At 38.1% G+C, this 11,082-nt stretch overlaps 1 long non-coding RNA gene across 1 annotated transcript; it reads right to left on the bottom strand.

The window, feature by feature from the left end:
- Window positions 1–201: 201 nt before the first annotated feature.
- LOC145529447 (uncharacterized) lies at window positions 202–8,867 on the bottom strand. The gene is made up of 2 exons (XR_014071239.1): window positions 6,972–8,867; window positions 202–461 (listed from the first exon to the last, which is right to left on the bottom strand). It is a non-coding gene; the product is annotated as an uncharacterized LOC145529447 (long non-coding RNA).
- Window positions 8,868–11,082: the final 2,215 nt, after the last annotated feature.

The raw sequence follows: 11,082 nt of genomic DNA, 5'->3' as shown, positions 1-11,082 counted from the left end.
GATCAAACTTATTTAAATGTTTAAAAGGTACAATTACCGTTTTAGTCTATTTTTGCAGGCAAAGAGCTATTTCTAAATATGGACTAAGACATAGAAATTCAAGAAGTTATGTTTAAGACAGATATAAGACTCTTACAAAACTAAAAGTGAAGTAAGGATATTGCACCTAATATTACACATATTTGGAAAACTTGACAGAGACAGTATTCTTGGAATTATATAAAATCCTTGATATTTTAACAATTTAACAAATATACAGATGCCATTTTTTCTAAAGTAAAGAATCCACTGTAATAAAATACTTTCCCTTTTGTTTACCTCAGCTGCATGTTAGGAATCCAAGTTACGAATTTTGTTGTATAAAAAAACTTATTGTAAATCATTTTTTTTTGAAGTTCAGAAAGCATTTCTTTATAGAAATCACAGTAACAGTATTTGGTTTCCAGAGTCCTTGATGATTTCTGTAAGAAAATATATAGCATAAGTATCAGCCCAGAAAATATAGTATCAGTTGCATTATTTCAACTATATCTAACCAATATATATATACATGTTTTTTTACCTGAAAAGTGCATTCCAACGTCTAATTTCGGAGTGCGTGTGTGTGCACAACAAAGGCATCTGTAGGAAAACCTTTTCTTTTCACAAAACACTCCCACTAGGGCTTCCCTGACATCCAATGTTTAAGACTCCATGCTTCAACTGCAGGGGGTGTGGGTTCAATCCTTGGTTGGGGAACTAAGATCCAGCATGCCTCATGGCCAAATAAAAATGTAATAAAAAAGATTCATGTTTAAAAAACCACTCCCCCTTACCTCCCCTCAGAAAAATACCTTTAAGTAAGGACTTTATCAATAAATGTATCCTCAAAAAAAGAAGACAGTTAACTCTTCTACTGAAGTGAAAATTGGAAGGAGATAAGAGAAAATGAGGGAATCCTTTTGGCTCAGACAATCGTCTGTTCAACAAGCATATTTAGCTCCCAGTAGGTAAACACCCCAGGGCAGGCATTATGTTACTCAGGGAAAACAATGATAAATTAACTAGGAAACATGACTTCCAGGAGTCTAGTCTAGCCCAGGAATAGGAAGGGCATGTGTATAAATTCTATGATATAATGTCATGCCATATAGGTTGGCTGGATAGTGAAGCACCTTAGATACTGTGCCAAAGAAACTGAAGTTTACTCTCTGTATATCTGGAGACATCAAAAGTCTAATGTGTGTTTGTTTGATGGGCAGTGAAGTGACATGAGATAGTCTTCAAGAAAAGCACTTGAAAAACCCAAACACAATGAATTACAAAGGTTGAGTGTGATCACTGAGTAAAAAATGATGTTAGGCAACCAGTCCTAAAATGTTGAAACCATATAGGTCAAAAGAGACTGCATAGCATTAGATTTTGGACTTGAGAAAAAACATTTAAAATACTTGACTGGGCAAAGTATTGAACTAATTGATGGTGGAGAGCCAAAAAGAGCAATAAGTTAAATAAACTCTCAAGTTGAGCACAGATACATAGGAGAATGGAGGTATAACAAGTTGATTTGGCTGGGAAAATGAGGTATTTAATTATGTACGTATTCAACTTGTAATGCTAGCAAATAGTAAAATAGTGTTGATAATTAAGGGAGTTTTAGTTAAATCTTTGGACTTCCCAGGTGGTTCAGTGGTAAAGAATCTGCCTGCCAATGCAGGAGATGTGGGTTCAATCCCTGGGTCAAGACGATCCCCTGGAGAAGGAAATGGCAACCCACTCTAATACTCTGGCCTGGAGAATCTGATGGACAGAGGAGCCTGGTAGCCTACAGTACAAAGGACTGCAAAGAGTCAGACACCACTGAGCCACTAAGCTCACAGGGATATGCAGGTATGTTTGGGAGTAAGGATGAAAGGGACTTGGGGAATATTGAGAAAGTAGCATAAGGAGTCTGTTTAAACAGTGTTGACTTTATACAGATATAATATTTATTATTTATAACAGTGAAGATTGAGAAATGAGAGTTAGGTGGATAAAGTAAGGTGAGCTTTGGAAAGAAATGTCACAAGTTTGCTCAACCTTAACTTAAATTTCATTAGATTCCTTTGCACTTCTTTAAATCTTTCACTGTTAGGTATGTTCACCTTTTCTGTATTTCACAAATTTTTCTGAGGTCAGGAATTCCATTTCATCAGTGTATCAGTTTAAAAAGTCAATAGTTCCCTTATATATTATTGTGTTTTTCAAATATAACTTGGAACTTTAAAAGCCTTTAGCTAATGAAAAGTCACATACAGTAATTTTGAAATTCTACCAAAAAAAATCTATGCCAATATATGCAAAATATTCCTACAGGTTACCAAAGCCACATTTAATAAAAATGTAAATCCAGTAAAAGTTTCTAATAATTCTGCTTAATTAAAATTTTACCCATGTATAATCAATTATAAGGAAATATCCCCTTATTTCTTCTTACCAGCACCTACATGGCATGGCTCTCTCCTCCCCTCTGCCCCACTGTTACCTTATTAATAAGTTATTTGTGTTTCTGACAAGGTAAATTAAAGCCAAGTTTTCATGTTATTCTGCCCTCCTTCTCACCCTTAACCTGAACTTGGCATTATGACAGTTGAGAAAGAGCAGATGACGTCAGCTCTTCTTTGAGCTTTTGAGTCCCTTCCTTTCAATTTCCTCTGGTGTTTCACTCATCTTTGGTTACTTTCTTTGGCTCTTGATGGCAGGTAACTGACATGATAGAATGAATGAATTATACAAGAGGTTTAACTTGGATCATTAAAACCCATGCTTGCACTTCTTAAAGTGAATTTCAGAGCAACATGGGGACTTTGAGTGTTCAGCACCAGAGATTTTGATGTGAGGACCAAAAACATCACATGTTTGGAATCGTCACAGTACCTTTTGTCTGTATGTCTTTTCTTTTTTTATTGTTATTTATTTATTTATTATTTTTTTTAATCCATTCACATTTTTATTGGACTATGATAGCTTTACAATGTTGTGTTAATTTCAGCTGCTGCTGTTGTTGTTTTTCAGTCACTAAGTCATGTCCAACTGACTCTTTGTGACCCCATGGACTGCAGCACGCCAGGTTTCCCTGTCCTTCACCATCTCCCAGAGCTTGCTCAAACTCATATCCATTGAGTCAGTGATGCCATCCAACTATCTCATCCTTTATTGTCCCCTTCTCCTGCCTTCAATCTTTCCCAATATCAGAGTCTTTTCCAGTGAGTCAGTTCTTCACATCAGGTGGCCACAGTATTGGAATTTCAGCTTCAGCATCAGTCTTTCCAATGAATATTCAGGGTTCATATCCTTTAGGATTGACTGGTTTGATCTCCTTGCTGTCCAAGGGACTCTCAAGAGTCATCTCCACCACCAGAGTTCGAAAGCATCAGTTCTTTGGCGTTTAGCCTTCTTTACGGTCCAACTCTCACATCTGTACATGACTACTGGAAAAACCATAGGTTTGACTAGACAGACCTTTGTCAGCAAAGTTTCAACTGTAGAACAACATGAATCAACCATCTGTATACATATATTCCCTCCCTCTTCAGCCTGTCTTTTCTTTGAGTTAATCTCCTTTTCATCTGCCTATGTGGAAAATCCCCTAGGACATATATTTGAAGTGGAAATTTGTTCTCTCTAATCTTCAGGGTGATCTGTATTTCCCAAAACTGTTGCCCAAGCCCTCTGTGATCAGCACAGATCAAGTACTTCCCCCTGAAATCTTCCATTTCCTCAAATTTGATTATTTAAGGTCCTAAGTAACTGCTGTAACTTTAATGGCACATGTTCTTCTATGCAAGCCTTATTCTTGTATCAGAAAACTCGACTACTCTTACTTGGAGATTCTCCTAACCTCTATAAATGGATAGTATTTGTAAACTTTAAGATGATGTTTACATTAATCCTGGTTCTCCTTTACTTAAAGGAAAAAGACATCTATCTGGCCATTAAACTTTGTTGTTGTCTTTTTCCCCTACATGGATTGTCACATGACTGCAATATCAAATCCTGTGGATAAAGATGATTCTGTGCCTCACTGAGTTTTTCTTTTTTTCCACATATCAAAATATCAGCAGTAGTGAAAATCCTGTTGGAAAAATGGTGCCAATAGACTTGCTCAACACAGGATTGACCAAAACCTTCAGTTTGTAAAAAATTGTAATATCGGTGAAGCACAATAAAGTAATGCACCATAAAGTGAAGTGTGCCTGTATTCTTTCTGCTGTGTAGTAAAAGAGATACAGTGGCCATTTTTTAATCATCTTGAGCCCATACATTTTGCTGTATATAAAAGAATTCTCCATCTATTTAGACAAAGAATATCTCCCATGACTGAGGTCTAAAATGCTGGATACTTTTGTAAACTCCTATGCAGTTAAAGTGTAGATGCATGAAATGAGTAGTCAAACAGATGTTCTCAGTACAGACTTCAACATTGAAACAAGTAAAGCAAGGAAAACAAGGGGCTGATGAACTCCCTCTGGTGAAATAGTGGTGGCAGACATGTCCAGAGTCCTGACATAACTGTCACACGGTTCTGGAAGCAATGTCCAAAGTCCCTCCAATGACAATGGATTCATAGAGAAAGCTGTGGGACTTTTGTCCACTTGTGGTGAGAATGGTGTCTTCACAGGGCTCATTTGGAGTGTGTCTAAGATACCGGACAAACAGGAAAGCTGAAAGATGGTCCAAGAATAAACTAGTCACATAAGTCATGCAACTTTTTATCTCAGTCCAGATGCAGTACTTTTTCTTTGCCAAGAATTTCCCCAGATATCTTTAGTCTTAGACTCTTCCACAAGCTATAGAGCTGACTGGAGTGTGGTATGAACCGGCATCGACTCCATCAAGCCTTGCTATATGGGCTTGGTACCAAAGAGTACGGTTAGTTAGTCATGTTCTTATTTCAGTTTTCATGCTTATTTTCTTTTTCAATACGTGTTAGAGACTAGTAAAAAAATTATAATAAATCTAGAACTAAAAGTAGCAAAAATAAAAATTGATTAATAGCTGACTTTACACATACAATGAATTTGAGTAGACCAGAGAATACCAAACTACTTCACAAAATTCCCGTTTATAGTCTGATCACTGAGATTAAGCGACTCAAATGAGGATTGATTATTTTATGTGCCATTTACAGAAGTATCTCAAACAAATGACTGCTGTTGATCCAAAACAGATTGCCAGATATTTCTCCAGCAAGGATGGGTTTATGTGGGGATCAGTAGAGAACAGCAATCCAGGGTCTGCCATCACAGCAAGCTGTGTACAAGTCCCCCACAGAGCAAGGGAAGGAGAACCTTTACAGAGGAGGAAAAGGAAGTTGAGAGAGCTACAGTAAACAAGAAGTCCAGGACTTTCCATTGGCTGAGTCCTTGCCAGGAAAGAAGAGGAGTCTTACTTCTTCCTGGTGGGTTCTGCTGTTGGTGGCAGGGTAAGAGACTTGCTCTCCTGATCTCCCAACTCTATTTAATTGAGGTTTCTGGTTTATTAATGTTTTACACTGCTATGAATGTAACTTATTTAATGTGGAAGTTTGAAAGACATAGCCATTAAATCAAGTTTCCTTTTTGTTGTGTTTTGTTACTACACATTGCTGTATGCAGGCTTCTCTGATGGCTCAGTTTGGTAAAGAATCGCCTGCAATGCAGGAGACCCCAGTTCGATCTACCCACTCCAGTATTCTTGGACTTCCCTTGTGTCTCAGCTGGTAAAGAATCCACCTGCAATGAGGGAGACCTGGGTTCAATCCCTGGGTTTGGAAGATCTCCTGGAGAAGGGAAGGGCTACCCATTCCAGTATTCTGGCCTGGAGAATTCCATGGACTGTATAGTCCATGGGGTCACAAAGAGTTGGACACAGTTGAGCAACTTTCACTAGTGTATGCAGTGGCCATGTTCATGGAAGGTGTTCATGTACCATCTAGTGAGAATTAAGACCATTCTCAGTGATAAGTTTTGCAGTTTCGCCGTCTCTAATCACTGACTCTGATTTCTCTGAGCTTTCTGAAAAGGTACTATTGTGTGATATTGGATTTATAACTTAAAAAAATGTATATTTGATCTCCATCCCCTTTATGTCACAAAGTTCCTAAATCCCTTGGAATTTCCAAAGTGATGAGAGCCACAAAAGTGTCTTTTGTTATGTTACTAAGGTGACTTTTGGACCACACCTAAGGATGGGGACTGGCTGCTAGGAGAGTTAAGTTAACCACATGATTAGAAGGTTGGAGCTTTCATTCTCACCCCTCTTTCCTCCCAGAGATTGAGTTAAATCTCCAAGACCAATTAGACCTACAGTGAAGCTTTCAGAAAACCCCAAAATGTTGCATTAGCTTCCAGGTTGGTGAATACTTTGGAGGTGCCAGAAGAGCAGCATCCTTGGAGAGGGTTCAGAAGTTCTGCACTCTTTCTGCATGCTTTGCCCTATGCATCTTTTCCACCTGGCTGTTCCTGACTCTTATCTCTTTATAATATTACAAACTGGTGACCTAGTAAGTAAAATGTTCCTCTGAGTTCTGTGAGCCATTCTAACCTAAACCAAGGAGGGAGTCAATGGAACTTCCAATCTTTAGCCAGTTGGTCAGTAGCATAGGTGACAACTTGAGCTTGCAACTGACATCTGGAGGTGGGGGGTTGGGATCAGTCTTAGATGACTGAACACTTAACCTGTGGAATCTGTTGTAATCTCTGGGTGGATAATGTAAGAATTGAGTCAAACTGTGGAGTAGGAAATGGCAACCCACTCAGGTATTCTTGCCTTGGAAATCCCATGGACAGAGGAGCCTGGTGGGCTACAGTCCATAGGGTCACAAAGAGTCTCAGACACGACTGAGTGACGAAGCACGTAGGAAACCCAGGCGGTGTCTCAGAATTGCTTGTAGATGTGGGGAAACCCCCACATCCTATATTGGAACTGAATGCATAACCTTTTAAATCTATTATCTGAAATGTGTGGCTTACCTGCTCCAGAAAACTAGAGGCTGACAAGTTTCCCTATTTGAAGTAAATTTGTTCATTGGCCTTAAAAGATCCTGGGCTTCCCTGATGGCTCAGATGGTGAAGAATCTGCCTGCAGTGCAGGAAAGAAAGAGATGTAGGTTTGATCCCTGGGTTGGGAAGATCTCCTGGAGAAGGGAATGGCAAGCCATTCCAGTATTCTTGCCTAGAGAATTCCATAGACAGAAGAGCCTGGCGGGCAGGCTACAGTTCGTGGTGTCGCAAAGAATTGGACACGACTGAGTAATTAACAAACACATACAACAAATCCTATCTCTAGGAACACAAAAAAGTAAACCAAAGTCAGATTGGTGGAAACAAAAACTATACTAAATACATGTGTGATTACATTTGCTTTCATATTTCTGCAAACCTGGTATCTATCCCTTCATCCTTTATTTTTGCTGATTTCAGTTTTTAAGACTGCCTTAGACTTTTTTTTTAAATAATAAAGCTTTATTGAAACACAGTCACACCTATTCATATTTACATATTATCTGTGATGGTTTCACATTTCAACAGCAAAGCTGAGTAGTTGTGTAATAGAAGAGTACTCAGTAGTAGAAACCGTATGGCTTGAGAAGCCTAAAATACTATCTAGCCCTTTACAGAAAAAATTGCCAGTCTCTGCTGTAGATCATAACTTCTCCAGCTCTGTTGCTGAACCAACCCTTCTCTTGCTAGTCACCACGACAGAGCACGGTTTTGCATCTTTTCACCTTCACCACCCTTGTCACTCTCCTCTTAACAGCTCTCATTAATTTATGTGTTTTTTTTTAAAGGACAGTCCCAGAACTGGACTCCTTCAGGGGCTGGATGAGACGTGTCTTCTTGTTTTGTTTTGTTTTGCTTGTTTTTTGTATTCTCCACAATGCCTGATGTAGTATTTTGGTCATAGGCGTTTAAATTATCAGCAGGTGTCAATCAGCTCTTGGTATAAAATATCAACCCATTGGCAAAAATATATTCAACGACTCCTTCAGTGTAACAAATCTTCATTCAAAAGGTGCCAAGACAAGGAATGTAATCAATGTTTGGTGAAGTATATATTCAGATTTTTGACTTTAGCAAGTCTGGAATGTAGCATGGGACAAGCATTAATATTTGCCATTTTTTTGCTCAAAAAGAATCTCCTGTAGAGTAATCTTGCATAAATTTGATTTTACATAATTGATTGCTCATCCTACCTTTATCTTGATACTCTGGATTTATTTTACTTATTTACTTTTCACAAATTTCAATGTTATAGCCTTGTCTATTGGGTAAGTCAATATATGAATTGGAAATTACAGTTGACCTTGAAAACCATGGGTTTGAACTGAACTGACCCACTGATAGGGAGATTTTTTCAATGACTATGTAGTACAGTCCTACATGATCTGTGATTAGTTGAATCCACAGGTGCAGAACCGTGGATACAGAGAGCCAACTGTAAAGTCATATTCAGATTTTTAACTGTGGGAGTCAACTGTACTTTGGAAATACAAAGAGTATGTCTTACTAAATGTATCAATATATAAAGAATTTTACATATCTATACAGCAGTGAGTTCCCATTTCCCCCTCCAGTATTCTTGCCTGGAAAATTTCATTGACAGAGGAGCTGGGCAGGCTACATACAGTCCATGGAGTTGCAGAGTCGGACATGACTGAGTGAAAAGCACACACATACACACAATGTTAGAGAAATTGAGAGTATGTAAGAATAAGACCTCAGAACAGCAAGACATTGATGAAATATTCAAATAATGTTATATTTTTTCATCCAACTATGACTTAGTGGCTTTCTTGCAAAATTTAATGAACACTACTTATGCATAGTAATTTTAAATTATTTCCATCCCATAAGTAATTCTACCACTTTGAACTATGTTAATTATGCTAAGTAAATTGTGTATGCTTAGTCACTCAGTCATGTCTGAGTCTTTGTGACCCCATGGACTGTAGCCCACCACGCTCCTCTGCCCATGGAATTCTCCAGGCAATAATACGGGAGTGGGTTGCCATTTCCATCTCCAGGGGAATTTTCCCAACCCATTGATGGAAACCCTGGTTTCCTGCATTGCGGGCAGGTTCTTTACCATCTGAACCATAAGGGAAGTAGATGAGACTACCTCATATCGTAGTCATTTAGAGAGGAGAAAGGAAGTAATATATGCCCACATGAACCAGAAGGAAAAACATGGTTTGAGTTCCAATGAAGAATATTCTTTATCTGAAATTTCATAAGAATAAAACTTTATCAAGGAAAACATTTCCCTAGGCATACAGTTCTCTATAAGCCACTCACAGAAAGACAAATATTGCATGATTCCACTTATACAAGGAATCTGTAATAGTCAAACTTATAAAACAGAGGTTATAACAGTGGTTGCCAGGGGAGAAATGAGTTGTTCAATGAATATCAAGTGTCAGTTATCCTCCATGAATATGCTAGAGGAATACTGAATCTTCTGTAAAACAAATTTCTGGGAGTTAACAGCACAGTATTGTACATTTCAAAAATCATTAAGAAGTAGATCTTCTGTTAAGCATTTTTTTTAATCAAGAGAATAGAAAAAGAGAGACAGAGAGAAGGACCAGAAGGACCCAAAGAAACTTTGGGTGTGTCTAACACCTTGATGGTCATGTTTGCATCATCTAATTGTACACATTAAATATGTGTAGTTCTTTGTATATCAATTATACCTCAGTAAAGTTTTTTAAAAAAAGGAAGACACTTCCCACTTAATGGGATTTCTGCTACTTTGTAAGTTCATACAATTTATCTGTTTCATTCCATCTTCCTGTTTGTTGAGAATGGAAGTACAGATTTCCTGTAGGAGTCTGTCACCTTCCCCGAGCAGCCATGAGCCTTGACCGTGTGGCTGTGGAGTCAGTGAGTGAACAAGGAATGGAGAGGTCCAACCACTAGATGCATAGGATATTTTAGGCTGTTTGTAGCACATACATATCATGAATCTCCTCTTTATTAGTAATTCGGCTAGGTACAGATGCCACTAGTAACAACAGCTACCACACACCAGTCACTATGCTAGTAATTCCCATCTAACCTTTCATATCTTTTAGGTCTAGCAATTGACTGATGAGGAGCCAGCATTGCAAACTAAGACAAAGAAATGTATGATAATGGAAACAATAATTGTGACCACAAATCAAAGGAGCTTAATATATCTTGGCAGTTGCCTGACATTGCTAGTTTTCAGTAGGGTCCATGACCATGCTAAGCACTGCTCCTGAATCCTTAGATTGTTTTCCATGATGCTGTGCTCCATCCTTATGCTTGCTTCCTCCTCTTGAGTTCCACTCTCATATTCCTCTCCTCAGTTCCTTCATCACTTAAACTTCCAACGTCTTCAGCAAACTCCATGCACTATGGCTTTAGCAGGACAGATAACCTTTTTCCATGCAGGAAAATAAAACAGTCTCAGAAACCTACAGCAGTACAGATTCCAAAGTTTGAGTACCGGAATCTAAAATAAAAACACGTGGGGGCTGTGGTAGTGTGGGTGGAGCTACCAAGTCCCCTCCTCTGGGGTCTCTCCACCCTTGTGTGGTAAAGCTATCTCACATCTCCCATGCCCTGAAGTTCTCAGTTTTCTCTTGGATACACACATGCACACACACACACTCATACACAGGTATGTGTGTGTATATGTATAAAATATATATATATATATATGTGTGTGTGTATATATATATACACACCTCTAGGGAATATTTTTCAAAGATATTGTAATCAAATTAAAGTTAAAACAAAATTTCCCCAGGAGGCACACACACCTCTGAGATTTTTTTCTTGCTCTGAAAAGTGATGTATTAGTACATATAAAACAAGCCCATTAGACTGCCTGCTCTAGAGTCCTTAATTCAGGCATTGTAACCCTTCCAGAATGCAAAATGAACTGTGATTGGAAAATAGCTCTTTATTTTTTTTTTTAACTCCATTACAAAATAAAACTAAGTAAACAAGTTTAGCACATCAGTTCAACATAAATGTCTATCCTTAGTTAAAATCACATAATCCATTAATTTGCTTATTTGTTTATTGGATGAAATCACATTTTTTTAAATAT

This window comes from Giraffa tippelskirchi, chromosome 12 (genome assembly GCF_054371585.1).
Source record: "Giraffa tippelskirchi isolate mGirTip1 chromosome 12, T2T-mGirTip1v1.2.pri, whole genome shotgun sequence".
In the NCBI taxonomy this organism is placed as follows: Eukaryota; Metazoa; Chordata; class Mammalia; order Artiodactyla; family Giraffidae; genus Giraffa; species Giraffa tippelskirchi.
This window is presented reverse-complemented; position numbering and strand designations above follow the sequence as displayed.